Raw genomic sequence first — 21,160 nt, forward strand, 5'->3', positions numbered from 1 at the left:
GGGTTGGCATTAGCTTTCCCCGTGACCTGACCTAAACAAACCCTGAGCATCACGGTTATACTGTTCCCCCATTTCAGAGCAATTGTTAGTCCTCAAGTTCCCCCTTTGGAAACCAATTGTTTCAGTCCCAGTTGCTCTGCTGTTGCTTCAGGTTGTGCTACAGAGCAGATATTGTTACTACCATTTCCATCACATAAAATATATTGAACTATAACAAAGAGCAGGAACAGGGCAGGGCTAGTGGAAAATGTCATGTCACCCTCTGTAACAGCAGAGGAAGATAGGGTAAGTCAGAGGGATTCCCTTATTCCCCATCACCATCCCAGTCCCCCTGTTGTTCAGTTGGTTAGGTCAATATTTTTTCTAAAGGGCTGGGAAGAGGATTCCCTCCTAAATGACTTGGAACTAAGCAAAATGCCCAGGCATTGGGCTCCCAAAGCAGTTGTGGCCCAGGCCCTGCAGGAGGTCGCCCCTGAAGATCTCTCCTTCCTAATCAGCTGCATGTTGCCTATTATTTGGGAAATGCAATCCCTGTCTAGGTAGGGATGGGAAAATGGAAATGACATTTCCCTTCACCTCCCCCCCAGGAGATGCTGCAAATGTGTAGAAAATGAAATCCCTGTTGAATGTGATATAGCTGCCTATTTTTAATAGAGACCTGACATTTGGTGTCTTACAGGGATTCTAAGCTGCACCTCAATTTATTCCCTAATTTAAATTTGTGGCACCAGATTAAAGACATAAAAGATCATAGTTGGGGGAGTTGTACCTCACTATCGCTACTGATCTGTTGTGCGGTTGCTGAGGAATTCTATACCAGAGAAGTGTCAAATTACTCCAAGTAACGTCAAAGGTGTGACAAGAACTCAGGTAGAAGTTGCAGGTAGTGGTGGTTGATTTTCACCCCAGAGATGGAAGCTGCGGTGACTCTGTGGCCCAGGTAAACTATCTTTAGAACCTGCTCCCTAGTTAAGTGGCATTGGTCACACTCCTGAAGGATGCCATGATTAAATTGGGCACAACCATCTTTTACCATTTGGATCCAAAGTTTCATGAAGCACAGAGAGAAACAGCTGATTGCTTCAGAGCCATTCCATGCCCATGGGTCCCAATCTGGCTGCCTTGTTGGACAAGAAGCACTTCCATGCTGGCAAATGATGGTAGCCAATGAGGGAATGTATCAGATTCCAAGTTCAGACTGCAGGATACATGAATGCGGAGTCCAGAGTCTGTGGTTTGGTGTCTTAGTTTTGCTCTAGCGTCTGATGCATTTGTATCACTTCTCCACCTGCTGCTACTGTGAAGGATTAGCAAGTGTGAAAATAGAGCACAGGTGGTTTTTCTCATGATGTAGCCTTCCCACGTCGTGCGAGACCCCTTCCCCCCACACTTCTGGGAGAAGCCCCAGGGAGAAATGAACTCACAGAAATGGAAGGCTCCTAGGTTATTGTAGAATGTGTCTTCACACAAAGCTCACTGGGTGGAAATGAGAATTAAGAGAAAACTGCCCTATGGGTTTATATGTTGTAATTGTTGAAGAAGTTGGTACCAGCGACAATGAAATTAAACATGAAGTTAATTAGTATCACAGAAGAGGCTGATTACGTGATAACTGTCAGTGTTACAATATAATTCAGGTTTTCTTCTCGTTCTCTCCCTGCCCCCTCCTACTACATAGGAAATGGAGGCTAATCCTGAAACTAAACCCTCACTCCAAAGGAATTAGAGTGGGGGAACAGGTGAGAGAAATAGCATGTGTGAGAATAGAGACCCAGTATAGACCGTAATTATTTCTATTTCAAATAGAATTTATCTTGATAAATTGTAAATCTTCTATTAAGAGGAAAATTACTTGAGACAGTTAGAGGGTAACAGCCACAGAGTTCTCCAGGTCTCTTGTTTGCAAAGCAAAGATGTCACATGAGGCAGGAGATGTCAAAATCTACAATGGTGATGGATGTGTGATGGGAGCTTTTCTGGGTTGGTTTTTCGGTTTGGTTTGGTTTCTTAATTTAATTTAAATTTTGCAACCAGTTATTTTTATAGATGCTGATGCCCCTGTTCCGTTTGAGCCCAGCTGTGTAACCCTCAGGCCTGGCTCTGGAATCCTCCCCAAAACTGGCCTTGTGTTTTTTCTTTCATGTTTGATGTCTTTGGGGTTCACACATCCACACTACATGTGGTTTTCAGCAACAGATACTTTGAGAAAGTGATGTGTAACTTGTTTGTCCCTGTGTATAAGAATGCACCCCTGGGGCGGTGTCTTTGTCTGGCCTGGGGGGCAGCGGAGAGTCCCGCCACTGACAGCCGGTGTATTGTCTGGGGCGCATATTGATAGTATGTCCTGTAGAGTCTGCGGGGAACTATTACCGTGCTTCGTTTGACAATAAACCTGGCCAGGTAGGGAACCGGAAAAAAAAAATAAAGCCGATTGGCAGCACTTCAGCAGCAGCTAAAACGTGCCGCTTCATTCTTCGGCGGTAATTCGGCGGCGAGTCCTTCGGTCCCTCTCTTCCTCTTCGCCGACAGCTCGGAGGGGAAGAGAGGGACTGAGAGACCCGCCACCGAAGACCCGGACCTACCGCCCCTTTCCATTGGCCGCCCCAAGCAGCTGCTTCCTTCCCTGGTGCCTGGAGCCCGCCCTGCATGTCCCCATCTATCAGTTACTCTAGGAACTTGTCTCTGCTCACAGGCTGCCACTAGCCTGTCTGGCCAGCTGCTGAGCTCTGTGGGGGTGAGTCCTTCGGCATAAGTGGCACCCGGGAGAAACCCTCCTGCCAGATGCACTGGTGGTATAGTGGTGAGCAGAGCTGCCTTCCAAGCAGTTGACCCGGGTTCGATTCCTGGCCAATGCAGGGCTGTGCCCTTTTCTTGGCCGGGAATTGGTTTAATTTCAGTCCCGTTGTATCAGTTTATCAGTGGAATGGCAGAATGAATGTCCCACATCCCAGCAGGTCATTCAACACCCAGTGGAGGAAGAAAGGGGCGGGACTATACAGTGAGCTGCTGGAGTCAACCTGGCATTACAATGTTTGGTTTATTTTTTTAAATGTTTCCTTTACCTTCCTCTCCATTTTGGACTCAGAGGCTTTAAGGGCAGAATTTAATCGTGATCATCTGGCTTAACCTCCTGCACCCCGTCCATAAACGTATCAAGCTCAGTCTTGAAGCCACTTTGGGTTTTTGCCCCACTGCTCCCCTTGGGAGGCTGTTCCAGAACTTCACTCCTCTGGTGGTTAGAAACCTTCACCTAATTTCAAGGTTAAGCTTGTCGATGGCCAGTTTATATCCATTAGTTCATTACTAGTGGGGGCCTGTGATAGTGTGGGGAAGGGAGGGAGAAAGCCTGGAGAACTGACCGTGGGAGCCAGAGAGATTCCCTGTTCCCCGACCACCCGTCTCTGGGAGGAACCAGCTGGAACTGCCCTTGGGAAGCTGCTGCTAATAACTCAGGTGTGAAAACATTATTCCGCTGGAATCAGATTAAAGCCTCCTCACACCCGGTGTCATGGTCAGTGACCTGGCTCATTCCTGGGATGTTCCCAGCCACAGCAATGCAGTGAGTGGAACCAAATCCCTTTCCAGAGCCCAGGCGCACACACAAATCCTGGGGCTTTTCGTTCCTGGGCTGCTGGCGCCATCGTGTGGCCATTTGGTTTCACTCCTTTCTGTTACAACCTTTAGCTTTCTGCACAGAAATGGTAATTCCCTGGCGGAGATTCGGGAGCGTTTCTCTGTTTTGTGTTGTTAAGGACTGAAATGTTCCCCGGGTTCCTCGGTCCCAACCTGCCTCCCGTTCTACTGCCCATGCAGCCCAGCCCTCAGCCCCCAGTCGATGCTGATTCCCTCAGCCCCATCTGGGCAGGGGGTGAACCCTGTCACTGCGCATTGCCTAGTTCCCCTAACTCTGAGGGACTTCAGCTGCTCCGTGTCCCCGGGGCCCCTCCACACCACTCCCCTGCTTACCACGGTTCAGATATTGCAGTGGCATGAGTCTGCTTCTCAGCACCTGCCTCTCACTTTAGAGGCCCCACATTAATAACCATTTTCAGTATGAACTTACTGCGGGTTTTATCGCAATATCTGGGTGGGGGGAACCTGTTAAAAATATTCATAAAACTCCTTTCCCAAAATTGTCCCAGGGCTCTTGATATCCTGTGTATCGGCACTAAACGGCCATTGATCATGTAGCTGGTTGTGGTATAAACATCTTAGGTTCCCCAGCTAGATAAGATCCCATCAATACATAAATGTCAGGAAGCCCGGCCTGAAAGCAGTGACAATCTTAGAACAGTTCATGGGCAGAATTATTACACTAAAGCAGATGTGCAAAGCATGTGCCCTGCCACTGCGCTCCCTCCCCACCAATACAGCTAATGCCATAAGGCCCTGGGGGAGAGGGGCTCCAGGCCTCCTCTTGGTGGCAGAAGGGGTTTGGGGCTTCAAGCGCTTCCACATTGTCCCCTAGTGGCTGGGGCTGGGGGGGGAAAGGTGGGAAGGGATGGAAGAGGGTGGGGCCGCAGCAGAAAGGGTGGGGCTTTGGCATCACTAGCCCCTGCTTAGCCAGTAGGGCTCAGTTTAGGGCAGTGGGGCCTGCCTCCTAGGGGGGCACAGGGGGACGTTCATGGGGGCAGCTCAGGGCCCCAGCCAGCCCCCATGGAGAGCAGGGAGGGAGCACCACTCTGCCCCCAGGCTCCTGGCCCCGCCTTGACCCTCCTTACCCCCTCCACATCCCTCTCTGCAGCAAGCCACGGTCCCGGTCCCACCCCCAGCCCCCGTTCTCGACTGTGGCTGCCGAGGGGCCGCGGACACAGATAAGAGGGCACAGTGTGAAAAGTTTGGGGACCACTGGTTTAGGGTGATGCCCTCAAATCACGTCTATGCAGCCCATTAAAAGCTATTCCTCAGCCACCTAGCCCCTCAAGCAGGCCGGACTAGGTATGTTGGGTGGCCATTTGGTTTCACTCCTTTCTGTTAGAACCTTTAGCTTTCTGGGAAGAAATGTTAATTCCCTGGGAGAGACTCGGGAGCGTTTCTCTGGTTTGTGGTGTTAAGGATTGAAATGTTCCCCGGTTCCTGGTCCCCTGTGCTGCCCTTGACTCATCCAGGCAGGAGAACAACATTTCATTGCACACGTGTGATTTGTAACCCACCACCAGCCAAAACTGCTCCGTTTGGCACAGCCGCCCCACCCTGCTGCGGAGCTGGGCGGAGCAGGGGGGTCTGTGCAAACACGGTCTGTTCCTGACGTCTTCCCCCAGCTCCTCACTAGATGTGAGGGGGGAGCTCACTCAGACCCTGCTTCCGCTTAGTATTTAAAAACTCCTTATTGGCCCTACCTCTGCCGGCCTTGGATTTCTCCTCCCGTCCCTTCCCTGACAGCTCAGGTGAGGTGGCCGAGTGGTTACGGTGATGCTGTTCATCCATTGTGCTCTGCACGCGTGGGTTCAAATCCCATCCTCATCGGCGACCTTCAGTCTTCTCTCTTCCTGTACAAACAACCCTCTCCTCCCTTTGGTACAATCACAGACCAAACCATGTTGCCTCCTGCCAACAAAAACCATCCCAGGAACTCAGATCCCCCCCTGCTTAAAATACAAGGTCTAAACACCAGATTTCTCAAAGAATTCGCTGGTCCTGGATTTCTTAGTTTTTATCTCAAAAGGGAACATCCTCCTCATCTCCCCCAAACACCCCGGGACCTCCACAAATTATTAAAATGCCCCTGTCCTCCTCATGTCTCCTGCCTTCCGCACCCCCAGTCCCGTCTCCCCTCCTCCCCCTGGTCCCATCTCATCTCCCCCCCATCCTGTCTCCCCCCTTCTCCTCCCTTCCCCCCAGTCCTGTGTCCCCCCATCTCCACCCCTCCGGGTCCCATCTCCTCCCTTCCCCCTCCCCATCTCCACACCCCGCCCCCATCCTCATGTCCCGCCCGGTCTCCCCCTTCTCCCTTCCCCCCCGGTCCCGTCTCCCCCCATCTCTCCCCTTCCCCCTGGTCCCATCTCATCTCCTCCCCCCATCCCATCTGCCCCCTTCTCCTCCCTTCTCTCCCGTCCTGTGTCCCCCCCCCAGTCCCGTCTCCCCCCCTGGGCTGGGGGCGCTGGGCGCTGTCCCCACCAGCTCAGGCCCGGGGCTGCCCCTCCCCCCGGGCAGGGCTAATGAGGGACCCGCCCCCAGCGCAGGCCCCGCGGGAGGGGGAGGGGCAGGTCCCGCGTGGGGCGGACACGCTCCAGCAGGGGGGGAGGGGCGGGGCCCGGTTCGCCCCCTTCCCGGGGGGGGGGAAGCCCCGCGCTGCCAGCGGCCGGGGGGGGGGGCCGGGAGCAGCAGGAGGGGCCCGGAGCGGGGGGAGGGAGGGGGAATAAGGGGCGGGGCTGTGGAGAACCCCGCCCCCAACGGAGGGGGCAGCGCCGCCTCACAGCCCCCCGGCGCGCACCGCGCTCCAACGGCCGCAACCGTCACGTGACCCCTCCTCCGGCTCCCCCCCCCCGCCCGTCGCGCTCCAACGGCCGGACCCGTCACGTGACCCCTCCTCCGGCTCCGCGCTCCAACGGCCCTAACGGTCGGACCCGTCACGTGACCCCTCCTCCGGCTCCCCCCCTCGCGCGGCGCGCTCCAACGGCCCTAACGGCCGGACCCGTCACGTGACTCCTCCTCCGGTTCCCCCCCGCGCGCCGCGCTCCAACGGCCTTAACGGCTGGACCCGTCACGTGACTCCTCCGGTTCCCCCCCCGTGCCGCGCTCCAACGGCCCTAACGGCCGGACCCGTCACGTGACTCCTCCTCCGGCTCCCCGGCGCGCCGCGCTGCGCTGCGCTGCAATGGCCCTAACGGCCGGTCCCCTCACGTGACTCCTCCCGCGGCTCCCCCGCCCGCGCTCCAACGGCCCTCTCGGCCGGACCCGTCACGTGACTCCCCCCCTCCCCCCCCGTGCGCCGCGCTCCAACGGCCCTGACGGCCGGTGTAACGACAGAAACATGAACCGCTCCCGATTCGCTACTTTGGCTGCACTGAGCATGCGCGGCCGAACTGAGCATGCCCAGTAACCTCCGCTGTCGCCACTGCCCTCTCTCTGCCCTCACTGTTACCCACGATTTGCTGCCTGCTCTTTGGGGGCGTTTAAAAGGCTCAAGGGGGCAAATCGCAGCGGGGGCTGCCAGGGTCTGAGCGGGGGCAGAAATTGACTGGCCGGGGGAGGTCAAGCTGCTGTAGGCAGCGGCAGGAGAGAGGCTGAAGGGGGGAAATCGGGGGTGGGGGGTGGGAGCCGGGGTTAAGCCCGGGGGGGAGACGCTGCCAGACCCTGTGCGGGGACAAAACCCCGTTTAGGGAGGGGGTGGGGGGGACAGTGGCCCCTCGTGACGAGCCCCCTGCTGGGCTCGCAGATCTGGGGGTGTCGGGCTGGGGGTGGGGCACAGGCTGTTTTCAGTTCTGCCGCGTGTCAGCCCCGGAGCAGGGGGCGGGTTCCTGGGGCTGGGGCTTAGAGGCACCGGCAGCCCAATTCCCAGACTGTCAAAGCCCAGACACCGCGGCTCCTCTCGATCCTGTACAAGTGCTGCCGGGCTGTTACTGCTCCAGCCGGGAGCCTGAATGCGGGGAAATACCGTACAGACGCCCCCTCCCTCCCTCCCTCCCTCCCACTCTGCCTCTCACATTGTGACTGTGGAAAAGTGTCTGCTGTCATTTTCTATGTCTCTATGAAATCCCTGCAGCTCCTTTCTCTTCTACAACGTGCTGAGCTGCTAACTCCCTCCCAGAGCCCACGTGTCTGTACCCCCCCGTACCCCAATCCCCTGCCCCAGGTCAGAGCCTGCACCCCTCACTCAAACTCCCCATAGCCTGCAACCCTCCCACTCCCCAACTCCCTCCCAGAGCCCACGTGTCTGTACCCCCCTGTACCCCAACCCCTGCCCCAGGTCAGAGCCTGCACCCCTCACTCAAACTCTACATAGCCTGCAACCCTCCCGCCCCCCAACTCCCTCCCAGAGCCGCGTGTCCACACCCCCTCCTGTACCCCAATCCCCTGCCCCAGCTCAGAGCCTGCACCCCTCACTCAACCTCCCCATAGCCTGCAACCCTCCTGCACCCCAACTCCATCCCAGAGCCGCGTGTCCACACCCCCCCTGTACCCCATCCCCCTGCCCCAGGTCAGAGCCTGCACCCCTCACTCAAACTCCCCATAGCCTGCAACCCTCCCGCACCCCAACTCCATCCCAGAGCCGCTTGTCCACACCCCCTCCTGTACCCCAATCCCCTGCCCCAGGTCAGAGCCTGCACCCCTCACTCAAACTCCCCATAGCCTGCAACCCTCCTGCACCCCAACTCCATCCCAGAGCCGCATGTCCACACCCCCTCCTGTACCCCAATCCTCTGCCCCAGCTCAGAGCCTGCACCCCTCACTCAAACTCCCCATAGCCTGCAACCCTCCCGCCCCCCAACTCCATCCCAGAGCCGCGTGTCTTAAATCCAGGCTGGGGCGGGTCAGATGGGGGGGGGGGCGGGACGCGGGGACATGAGAGTTCGCCTGAGAAGCGGGAAGGCACCGGCGGGGGCAGGGGCCGGGGAGGTCGGGGTGGGGGGAGGGGATGACCGGCGAGGATGAGAAGCGGGGAGGGTCCGGTTGACCCCGGGACCCACCCGTACCTGGGCTGGAGAGGGCGGAAGCGGCCCCGGTGCAGGCTGGGAGATGTAGTTCCGGACTCTCCCGGGAGCGGAAGTGACGTCGGGCGGGGAGGCGGGGCCGGGCTGCGTACGCGCGCGGGGCCGTTGGAGCCTCTCCCGGGGCCGGAGCCGGAGATGGTTGGTGCCGTTGGAGCTCTGGGCATGCGCAGATCGCGGCGCGGGGGGGGAGAGGGGGAGAGATGCCGCCTCCAGGTACCGGAGCGGGGCCGGGCGGTGACTCTGCCCCGGGGAGGGCCCGGCCCCACTGGGGTCCCTGCGTGGGGCCGGGGTGAGACCGGGCGGGGGGCGGGAAATGTCGGTGCAGCCCGGACATGGCCGGGGGGGGGCAGGTGACCCCCGAGGAGCGGGGAGAGAAAGGGGGGCTGAGATCCCCTCGGATTTACCGCTGCCCCCCCCGTGGGGACCCCCGCCCCCTTTCTCCCTAGAGACCCACGAGCAGCCCCCAGGGTGACCCCCTCCCCACCCCTGAGAAGTTCCCTGCCCCCGATTGTGCCCCTCTTTCTCTCCCCTTCGCCAGGGGCCAGTTCAGGTCTCAGGTTTGGGGGTTTCCCCCATTTCCACCTGCCGGGATTTGTCCTTGTGCGGGTGGGAAATGGTTCCCCCGAGGGATTCCTGAGCTGGGCAGAGGCTGGGGGGGCCTGAGACAGGGACACCTCTGGGCTGGGCTGGGGGGCCCCTCTCTGCTGGCAACGGGGCCTGGGACGGGCCAGGGAGGGGAGGGAGGAGCAAGTGTCCCCCCCCCATGGAGACGGCCCAGCCCCAGGTTTCCCCTCCCAGCTACTTCCCCTCCCCCCATCCAGCAGCCCCCCCTGCCCCCCTCATCACCTGCTAGTCACATTCCCAGACCCCACTGCCAGCCCCTCCCCCACCCTGCCCAACCCAGCAGCCCTCACCCCACCGCTTGCTAGTCACTTTCCCAGACCCCGCAGCCAGTGACCTTCTGGTTCCAGCCCCCTCCTTTCCCCTGTGAAACCCACATCACCCAGGGTTCCCCCCCCCCTCCCCGGCCGTGTGAGTGTGGGGGAAGGGGAAACCATCCCATTCTGCTGTCGATTGAATATCCCTGTATAACCCCCCAGGTTCCCCCCTGTTCCCGTGAGCGGTTGTACGATGACATAAGATCTCCCCCGATGTTGGCGCTTCTCCCTTATATTGGCAAATATTTAGTGTGTGCCCCATTTCCCCCTCAGGTCTGAAATACTGATCTCAAATGCTTGGAAATCTTCCCGCTTTTCTCCCCAGGTGTGTGACTGAGGTCAGGGCCCTTATCGTACTGAGCGGGGCTCAGGCCTTGCCTGAGATCAGGTCGGCCCGTGTGCCGGGCGCTGCACAAACCCTGACTGAGTTTGGGGGCACTCGTTGTGCCAGGCCCTGCATCAACACCAGGTGAAATCAGGCTCCCATTGTGCCAGGCCCCGCAGAGACCCCAAGCGAGATCAGACCCCACTGTTGTGCCAGGTAAAACTAAGACCTGGACCGAGATCACGGCCCCCCTTGTGCCAGGCAGCACACGGCTGCGGCCCAGATTGCTGGCTCCATTGTGCTGCGCACTTCAGAGACCTCGACTGAGATCTGTGTCCCCGTCAGGCCTGGCCCTGCACTGACCCCGACCCAGATCACACCCCAATACTCTACTGGGCGCTGCACAGACCCCGACAGAGATCCTGCCCCCACATTTTGCCAGATGTTGCAGGGACCCCAAAACAAAATCCGGGATCCTGTAATGCCGGGAATTGCAGAACTCCTGACTGAGGTCAGGCTCCTTTTGTGCAGGGCTCTGCACAGAGACTGACCAGGATCAGGGTCCCCATTGTGACAGGTGCTGCACAGACACTAAGGGTATCTCTACCCTGCCACTAAAACCCCCCAGCTGGCCCAGGCCAGGTGACTCAGGCTCACGGGCTCAGGCCAAGGGGCTGTTGAATTGCAGTGTAGGTGTCTGGGCTCGGGCTGGGGCCAGGCTGTAGGACCCTGCGAGGTGGGAGGGTGCCAGACCTTGGGCTGCAGCCCCAGCCGGAACATGGACACCACAATTAAATAGCCCCACAGCCTGAGCCATGTGAGCCCAAGTCAGCGGGCACGGGCCAGCCGCCGGTGTCTGACTGCAGTGTGGACATGACCACAGGGACAGAGAGGCCTTGCCACAAAAAGCTCAAAGGCTAAACAGGCCAATGGTGCGAGGTGAGGCTCCATTTTAGAGAGGGGGAAACTGAAGCTCAGAGAACTGAAGTAATTTGCTCATGTTTGCGTGGAGAATTTGGGGCAAAATTGGGAACTGAACCCAGATTGTTTCAATTCTTGCCTCTCCCCTTAACCCCAGGCCCAGCGTGTGTGTGTGCAGCGTTGTTTTGGTCAGTGTTTGCCTTGCATTGGCTTCCAAGGGAGGCTGTGGAATTTCCTTCATTGGAGGTTTTTAAGACCAGGTTAGAGATACGCCAGTCTGGGAATGTCTAGGGATACTTGGTTCTGCCTCAGCACAGGGGGCTGGAGTAGACGCCCTCTCCAGATCCCTTCCAGGCCTACACTGAAATAATTCTCTTTTGTGCTGTGTTGTGTTTGACGCTGAGCTGTTTCGCATGGTGCCGTTTGGAACTGTGATTGCACCATGTTGTGTAGCAGTTTTATGGTGCATTGTTTTGCCTCAGCGTGTTTGGTACCTGTGCTGTGTTGGTTTGAGTTGAGCTATTTTCCATTGTGTGCTTTTGTCCTAGGGTGTGTTAGTTAGAATTGTGTTGCTTTCTTTTCCTTTGTATTGTCATTTTATGCTGTGGAGTGTGGGTTTTTTGTTTTTTTTTCCCTCTGAATTGCCTGACATTGTGTTGTGGTGGGTTTTATTCTGTATGTTGTGTTTTCATATGTATCTATTGTATGGCATCCTAGAAATGTAGGGCCTCAAGCTGTCATCAAGTCCAGCTCTCCCTGCCGAGGCAGGACCCAGTATATGTGGATTATCTCTGCCAGGAAAGAGACTCCCCAGCCCACCTTGTCAGACTGTTCCAGAGCTGACCTGCCTTAGCTCTGGGGACACCCACACAGATATGAGTGGTGAGCAGCTCTGGAGAGAGGAGACCCCAGTGAGTGGCAGCTGGGGAAAGAGACTGAAGTGGGCAGGAGAAACCTTGACGTGCCCGAGGTCTCCCAGGCTGTCCGTGACAGAGCTAGAAATAGAGCCCAGGTCTAGGGCTGTTTTGGGTATTGAAGGTCTCTGCCACCCTGGTGTTTCAGGCACTGGTGCAAGCCCTTCGTACAGACAGAATTTACACTAGTGCGCTCTGATTGGCACTGGTGCACCATGTCCCAGTTTGAAGGCTTGCGGTGGTCGGGGGGACAGTGACCTCACGGTACCAAAGCAGGACGTCAGCAGAGCAGACGCACACACCGTAGCTCTGCCTGGAACACGCAGCATTCATAGCCAGACGGGCTGGGCGATTTTTCAGGGGCCCAGCTTGATGTGCCTGGCTGGGGTGGATTCAGTTCACAGGGGTCTGGGGCGCTGATCGTTCGGGATGTTCCTTTTTGCATAGTCGGTTCTTTCCCTTTATTGTTTTTCCCCACCACCACCTCCTGTGCCCGATGTCGCTCTCTTCTTAACTTGCTTCGGTTATTTCATTCCAGTTTTTAAATGGGATCTAATCATTGCAAAGCTGAATGAAAGACCAAACAAACAGAGCCATTTGAATGTTGGCTCAGAGCTGGTAGAACTGTACCTAGTGAAGCTCTGCTGTAATGACCTGTAAAATGCATCTGACGCAGTGGGGATTCACCCACGAAAGCTCATGCTCCAAAACGTCTGTTAGTCTGTAAGGTGCCACAGGACTCTTTGGTGCTTTTACAGCTCCAGACTGACACGGCTCCCCCGCTGGTACTTGTACTGACCTGGTCCCCGTAGCATGTTCTGGTGGGGCGGATAAAGCAATGTCAAAGAGCCACAAGCGCGTTTTAGGGCGAAAGGGCTCGTCCGGTGTTTGCTCTCTAGGGAGCATGTCACCGGCCAGGCCTTGCAGTCTGTCAGGAGTCGTGCGCTGGGTTGTATTTAGTCATCTCAAAGTCAAAGGCTAAGACGGCTGGTTCACAATGTCCAATGAAATCTTGCAACCAGTTATACAAACAGACTCTGATGCTGATAAAACAACCTGGTGTTACTGTTCAGTCCCTTCAAACTATGTAATTAAAATGATGAGATAAGCACATGAGAGATGAACCGACGGCTAGTTTCCATTTCTTAATGCCTGATATTTTTACACTGGCTCACACCATCTGTAGGTTTTTTTAAATTGATGCACAGCAACCAGTCAAGTGAATTAATGAATGCCTGTCAATCACGGATTGCTTTCTGGTGCAAAAGCATCTGATTAAGCACCTAATTAAAACTGTACCATTTCAAATGGAAATGTATCAACACAGCTTAGCTCCAGTGTGTTTAAATGGGAATGAAAAGTTCCTAAATACATGGCAGGATGGTAAATGGGGAAAATAAACAGAAGTTCCTCTACGCAGTGCTGAGGACTTCTGCTCCCAGCCCTTCACGGGCTCTGGCCTCTTGGTTCCCAGTCCCACATTAGCTGTGTCCCCCTCCCCCAGCCTCAGCCCTGCGTTTACTGCAGATCTTCACTCCCCTCAGCTAGGCGAGGGGGTTGGCTCTGCAGCCACTAAAGCATCTGCTGACTCTGGTCTTGCTGATACTGTCTCACATATTGGGGTATTTAGCTTTCAGGGAAGGATTGATCAGAGTTACTGATGCTGGGAGGTGGGAGAGGAGACGCTGAGAGGGAGTTTGCTCCTCACACTCTGTAGGGCCATGTTCAACCCTGGTAGCCTCCATGTTACCTCATCCTCCACCCTCCCCCGTGTGTCTCTGCTCATGTGTCAGAGTGTCACCTTCTGATCATAATGCCACTGGCCTCAGCAGAGCTCCCCGACAGGAGCTACGTCACGATGGGGATATGGCAAAGACTAAGGGACACTTTGCCAAGGGATCTGTGTCACTGTCTGACCCCCCTAGGCCAGGGAGAGGGCGACTTTCTGCCAATGGCCTTCAGGACGGGTGCTGAGTTCACTGCGGTGCCCCTCGTCCCCTCTCCATTTGCCTTCTCGCTGTGCTGTCTGGGACGCTGCCCCGCTTCCTGCTCCCCAGGCCACCCCGTGTCTACTCCATGTGCCAGGCTGCTGGCAGCCCCCAGGGAGAGGCCATCCAGCCCCTCAAACTGGTGCCCAGCTGCTGGGCCTCAGGCCTTCTGGGGTGCAGCTCTGAGAGTCCTATTGGCCCCTGCCCCAGGGGTGCTACGGGGCACGTCCGTCTAGTGTGTCAGGGCTCAACCCCCTGGCTGAGGCCTCGGGGCACTTTCTTCCTCTCTCAGGGCACCAGGTGAAACAGCAAAAGAGCCGACTGTCGGCAAACAAGGGTAAATAAAGGAATGAAAGAAAGAAATGGCGGGGGGGGGGGGGGGAGTAAATGTGGACACCACCCAACAGGATATGGGCCCCTCTTACTTCTGGGAGCATCTCAGTCCCCTTCAGAGTTTACTGGGTCTCGAGTGCAAGTTTCAGCCTGCTCCCCCTTTGAAACTTTGCCCCCCAGCATCCAAGCAGCAGACAGATAATAAATTCCTTCCATATGGGGTTTTTAATCCCTTCCTGCCATGTGCTCTGAGCTGCTGGGAACTCAGCTATGGGAAGTCAAGAGCACAACAACAGTCATTTGTCTTATTTAACATCCCATAATAGTCTATCTGGTGTGGATGGACCTTTCCTGCCAGGCAGGGTGTAATGCGTTCGGTTGCCAGTCAGCACTTCACCTAGGTAAAGTCTGTGTCCTGTCTGGTGATTTACAGAGCCTCACAATGCAACTAGTCAGATATTAACCCAGGCAGCAACTCACAAGCATTCAGTAAAGTCTAAACACTAAACACATTGTTATAATTCTAATTCCTGTTTTAACAAGACTAACCCAGGGGAGCCAGACTGATTCCAGCCGTGCGTTTGTCCATGTTCAGTTAAGACTTGGGAGCTTTGCACGAGCTAACACCTCATCTGCCAGTGTCACAGGCGGGCTGGGCAGGGATGGTGTCTCTGGCCTCTGTTTGCCAGAAGCTGGGAATGGGCGACAGGGGACGGATCACTTGATGGTTCCCTGTTCTGTTCGTTCCCTCTGAAGCACCTGGCACTGGCCGCTGAGCTAGATGGACCATTGCTCTGACGCAGTGGGACGTTCTTATGTTCACAGTCTGTATCAGGAGTATCTACTCATTGGGACTCGCTGGGGAGCCACAGAAAGGAACAAGGTGTGCTGCGGCAAGAAGGTCCCGTCTCAGCGCCCCCGGGGTCACACTTCCCAAAAGCTAAAACTAGGCCCAGCCCAGGACAGGGGCACTGCCAGGAGAGACTGGATAAAGGCTGGAGCATCCAACAACTTTGTAAACCTGAGAGAGCTGCCTTGGGGACAGTGACAGGGAGACTCCCCAGAGTGACTCCTTTGATTCTGCTCTTCTCTGGCCTTTGCTTTATAGAATCACAGAACTGGAAGGGACCTCGAGAGGTAGCTAGTCCGGTCCCCTGCACTCAAGGCAGGACTCAGTATTATCTGGACCATCCCTGAGAGGTGTTTGTCCAGCCTGCTCTTAAAGATCCCCAACGATGGAGATTCTACAATCTCCCCAGGCAATTTATTCCAGTGCTTAGCCACCCTGACAGGAAGTTTTTCCCTAATGACTGACATAAACTGCACTCGCTGCAATTTAAGCCCATTGCTTTTTGTCCTGTCCTCCGAGGTTAAGAAGAACAATTTTTCTCCCTCCTCCTTGTAACAACCTTTTATGTACTTGAAAACAGTGATCGTGTTCCCTCTCAGCCCTGGTCTATACTGGGTGGGGATCGATCTAAGATACACAACTTCAGCTACGACAATAGCGTAGCTGAAGTGGATGTACTGAGATCGACTTATCGCGGCGTCTTCCCGGCGGTGAGTCGACTGCTGCCGCTCCCCCATTGACTCCGCCTGTATCTCTCGCGGCGATGGAGTACAGGAGTCGACAGGAGAGTGCTCGGGGATCTATTTATCGTGTCTAGACTAGACACGATAAATCGACCCCCGATAGCTCAATCTCACAACATCGATCCCCACCGTAGTGTAGACCTGCCCTTAGTCTTCTCTTCTCCAGACTAAACAAACACAATTTTTTCAATCTTCCCTCAGAGGTCTTGTTTTCTAGACCATTCATCATTTTTGTTGCTCTTCTCTGGACTTTCTCCAATTTGTCCACATCTTTCCTGAAATGTGCTGCCCAGAACTGGACACACTGCTCCAGTTGAGACCTAATCAGTGCGCAGTAAAGCGGAAGAATTACTCCTCGTGTCTTGCTTACAACACTACTGCTGATACAGCCCAGAATGATGTTCGCTTGTTTTGCAACGGTGTAACTCTGTTGACTCATATTTAGTTTGTGATCCACTGTGACCCCCCCAATCCCTTTCCGCAGTTCTCCTTCCTAGGCAGCCATTTCCCATTTTGTATGTGTGCGACTGCTTGTTCCTTCCTAAGTGACGTACTTGGGATTTGTCCTTATTGAATTTCATCCTATTTACTTCAGACCATTTCTCCAGTTTGTCCAGAGCATTTTCAATTTTAATCCTATCCTCCAAAGCACTTGCAACCCCTCCCAGCTTGGTATCGTCCGCAATCTGGATAAGTGTAACAGAGAGACTCTGCTACTGGTGGGTTTCACCCTGTCTCAGAGGGTTACACCCTGGTGGGAGGGGGCTAGGCCTGTACTGGAATAAGGTCACTCTGTGCTTCACATTGTGGCAGTACCTGGAATGTCCATTAGCAGGGAAACATCCTGGGGGAATCAGCTTGTGGAACGGACAAAAACCCCACCTGAATTTTCTCACCTTTCCCTTCTCGCCCTGGCAGGTTACAGAATAACGTCCACATTTCGCTCCAGATCATCCCCTCCTCCCAGGGGGAAGGAAATGGCTGCAATGGAGCTGGCTCAGGTAAGGGATTATCAGGGAGCTGGTGGTGGGTTCTGCTTGGAGGGAGAGGAGCAGTAAATGCATAGGAGGGTGGGAGCTGTTCGAGGTGGTGGGAGGCAGGAACTATCTAGGGTGGGGAAAGGGAGGGGACAGGATGTGACAAACCTGCTGAGACTTGTGTAATCTGGGGCCTACATTTAAAGAATAGGAGTGGAACTTCGTGGAAGAGGAAATAACCCCTCAGCCAGGGCTGGGAAAACTTCCCAGGCTTCCAGTGCTGGAGCCGGAATCTACTGACACTTCATTAGTTACCACCACCCCCAATCTTTGTGGCAACTGCAAGCTTTATCAGTGATTATTTTATATCCTCTTGCAGGTCATTGATAAGAATGTTAAATAGCACAGGGCCAAGAACCAATCCTTGTGGGAAGCCCCTAGAAAGAAATCCACTCGACCATGGTTCCCCATTTACAATCCCAGTTTTTAACCTATTTAATATATGCCCTGTGTATTTTGTATCTTGCTAGTTTTCTAGTCAAAATTATTCTGCTGAACCAAGTCATATGCCTTATCGAAGTCTAGGTATATTACATCAATACTATTCGTTGCAACCAAACTTTTGATCTCACCCAGTAAGGATATCCAGTTAGTTTTACAGAATCTATTGTGTCTAAACCTTTGTTAATGGGCACTAATTATATTACCCTCCTTAAATTCTTTATTAATGAAATCCAGTATCGGCTGTTGCACTCTTGTAATTAGCTGGGTCACCTCTTTTACACGTATTAAATATTGGCACAGCATTAGTTTTATTCCAGTCTTATGGAATTTCCCCAGCGTTCCAAGTCCTAATTAAAATTATAATTAACAGTCCACCACGCTCCTCCACCAGGTCTTTGAAAACTCTTGTTATCTGGACCCGCTGATTTAAACACGTATAACCTTAATAGCTGCTGTTTAACGTCCTCATGAGCTAATGTTGGAATGGAAAGTGTGTCTTCGTCAACACCTTATGATATGAGTTACTTCATCTGTTTTTCTCCAAATCCAGGAGAGCAATATTTATTGAACACTTTTACCTCTTCTGCATTGTTTTTGATAATTCTGCCATTTCCATCTAGTAATTTACCACTACCATTGTTAGGATTAATTTTGTACTTAATATACTTTTAAAAACTTGCTTCTTATTTTCACTGATTGATCATTGATTTCTGATGGCTTTAGGGTGACCAGATGTCCCGATAAAATCGGGACTGTCCTGATATTTAACCCTTTGTCCCGCGTCCCGATTGATGTATGATCGGGACACCAATTGTCCCAATAATCAGATAAGGAGGCGGCGAGTTCCCCACTCCTTGCCTCCTTCTCCCTCCCCCAGCAGGCCGCGTCCCCGCTCCTCCCCCTCCCTCCCGGTACTTCCCGCTGCCTAACAGCTGTTTGGTGTGGGTTGGACTTTCCGGGAGGGAGGGGGAGGAGCAGGGATGCAGCACGCTCGGGGGAGGAGGCGGAGAGGAGGCAGGGCAGGGGTGGGGACTCGGGGGGAGGGGGTGGAATGAGGGGGGGTGAGAGTCGTGCTGGGGCAGGTGAGCACCCACCCGGCAGACGGGAAGTTGGCACCATCGGTGAGTGGCGGGGGGGTGAAAAGGAGAGTGGCAGGCGGGGGTGAAGAGGAGAGGGGTGGGTGGGGACTGAGGAGGGATGCAGCAAGCCAGCAGCAGGCTGGGGATGAGGAAAGGCACATGGGGAGGGAGGACTGAACGGGGCGGAGCCTGGGGCAGAGTAGGGGAGCCTGGGAGGAGTGGGGGTTGGACTATTGGCGGGGCTGATGGCACCCCAATGTGTCGCGATATTGCAGGCTTGTGATCTGGTCACTCTAGATACCTTCCCTTACCAATTTCCTACAATTCTGACCTTCTAACTTCTAGTCTTTACTATTGACTTCCCCTTTCTTCCATATATTTTATTTGGAGAGTGTTGGGATTCCTACCAGGGAGCCACCAGCAGGGTCCAGAGCCAGCCCCATCTCCTGTATCAAACTCTGGCTAGTGGGTATGTGATAAATGTGCCGACCCTGCCTCCGTCTGTGAGCTGGGAGACACAAAGATTCTCTCTTTCTACCCTCTGATGCCTCCTGGCTGCTCTAAGCGAAGTGGGGTGGGACTCTGTTAACATGGGCTTCCCGGAGCCTCCATTTACCTGGTGCTGCTGTTCCATGAATAGTGGGGCTGTGAGTGGGGCAGCAGGTACTGAGTGTTGGGCTCTTGCTCTTTCAGGGGCCGGTGACCTTCGAGGAGGTGGCTGTGTATTTCTCCAGGGAAGAGGGGGCTCTGCTGGATCCCGCTCAGAGAGCCCTCTACAGGGATGTCATGCAGGAGAACTACGAGAATGTGACCTCGCTGGGTAAGGAGTCCTGTCCCCTGGGTTATTAGAAGCTGTGGGGTCTCTGAAGAACCTGAGCAGTAATAACTTTATACCTTTATTCATCATCCAAGTTTTGACAAGTTTCCTTTAAATGACTGCTTCATGGAGCAGCTGGTACGGGAACCCTCAAGGGGAGAGGCGACTCTAGATTTAATTCTGAGTGGAGCGCAGGAGCTGGTCCAAGAGGTAACTATAGCAGGACCGCTTGGAAATAGTGATCATAATACAATAGCATTCAACATCCCTGTGGTGGGAAGAACATCTCAACTGCCCAACACTGTGGCCTTTAATTTCAAAAGGGGGAACTATACAAAAATGAGGGGGTTAGTTACACAAAAGTTAAAAGGTACAGTGACTAAAGTGAAATCCCTGCAAGTTGCGTGGGCCCTTTTTAAAGACACCATAATAGAGGCCCAACTTCAATGTATACCCCAAATTAAGAAAAACAGTAAAAGAACTAAAAAAGAGCCACCGTGGCTTAACAACCATGTAAAAGAAGCAGTGAGAGATAAAAAGACTTCCTTTAAAAAGTGGAAGTCAAATCCTAGTGAGGCAAATAGAAAGGAGCACAAACACTGCCAACTTAAGTGCAAGAGTGTAATAAGAAAAGCCAAAGAGGAGTTTGAAGAACGGCTAGCCAAAAACTCCAAAGGTAATAACAAAATGTTTTTTAAGTACATCAGAAGCAGGAAGCCTGCTAAACAACCAGTGGGGCCCCTTGATGATGAAAATACAAAAGGAGCGCTTAAAGATGATAAAGTCATTGTGGAGAAACTAAATGGATTCTTTGCTTCAGTCTTCACGGCTGAGGATGTTAGGGAGATTCCCACACCTGAGCTGGCTTTTGTAGGTGACAAATCTGAGGAACTGTCACAGACTGAAGTGTCACTAGAGGAGGTTTTGGAATTAATTGATAAACTCAACATTAACAAGTCACTGGGACCAGATGGCATTCACCCAAGAGTTCTGAAAGAACTCAAATGTGAAGTTGCGGAACTATTAACTAAGGTTTGTAACCTGTCCTTTAAATCGGCTTCGGTACCCAATGACTGGAAGTTAGCTAATGTAACGCCAATATTTAAAAAGGGCTCTAGGGGTGATCCCAGCCATTACAGACCGGTAAGTCTAACGTCGGTACTGGGCAAATTAGTTGAAACAATAGTAAAGAATAAAATTGTCAGACATAGAAAAACATAAACTCTTGAGCAATAGTCAACATGGTTTCTGTAAAGGGAAATCGTGTCTTACTAATCTATTAGAGTTCTTTGAAGGGGTCAACAAACATGTGGACAAGGGGGATCCGGTGGACATAGTGTACTTAGATTTCCAGAAAGCCTTTGACAAGGTCCCTCACCAAGGCTCTTACGTAAATTAAGCTGTCATGGGATAAAAGGAAAGGTCCTTTCATGGATTGAGAACTGGTTAAAGGACAGGGAACAAAGGGTAGGAATTAATGGTAAATTCTCAGAATGGAGAGGGGTAACTAGTGGTGTTCCCCAAGGGTCAGTCCTGGGACCAATTCTATTCAATTTATTCATAAATGATCTGGAGAAAGGGGTAAACAGTGAGGTGGCAAAGTTTGCAGATGATACTAAACTACTCAAGATAGTTAAGACCAAAGCAGATTGTGAAGAACTTCAAAAAGATCTCACAAAATTAAGTGATTGGGCAACAAAATGGCAAATGAAATTTAATGTGGATAAATGTAAAGTAATGCACATTGGAAAAAATAACCCCAACTATACATACAACATGATGGGGGCTAATTTAGCTACAACGAGTCAGGACCAAGATCTGGGTGTTATCGTGGATAGTTCTCTAAAGATGTCCACGCAGTGTGCAGAGGCGGTCAAAAAGCAAACAGGATGTTAGGAATCATTAAAAGGGATAGAGAATAAGACTGAGAATATATTATTGCCCTTATATAAATCCATGGTACGCCCACATCTCGAATACTGTGTACAGATGTGGTCTCCTCACCTCAAAAAAGATATTCTAGCACTAGAAAAGGTTCAGAAAAGAGCAACTAAAATGATTAGGGGTTTAGAGAGGGTCCCATATGAGGAAAGATTAAAGAGGCTAGGACTCTTCAG

General features: G+C 53.4%; 1 protein-coding gene and 1 non-coding gene across 2 annotated transcripts in view; both read left to right on the forward strand.

Moving 5' to 3' along the window:
- The window catches only part of LOC120381414 (zinc finger protein 850-like), a 376,174-nt gene that overhangs the window by 284,443 nt on the left and 70,571 nt on the right, over nt 1-21,160 (forward strand). The gene's annotated exons all lie outside the window — the stretch shown is intronic.
- TRNAG-UCC lies at nt 2,784-2,855 on the forward strand. Its single transcript has one exon. It is a non-coding gene; the product is annotated as a tRNA-Gly (tRNA).

Source organism: Mauremys reevesii, linkage group 14, assembly GCF_016161935.1.
Source record: "Mauremys reevesii isolate NIE-2019 linkage group 14, ASM1616193v1, whole genome shotgun sequence".
Taxonomy (NCBI): domain Eukaryota; kingdom Metazoa; phylum Chordata; order Testudines; family Geoemydidae; genus Mauremys; species Mauremys reevesii.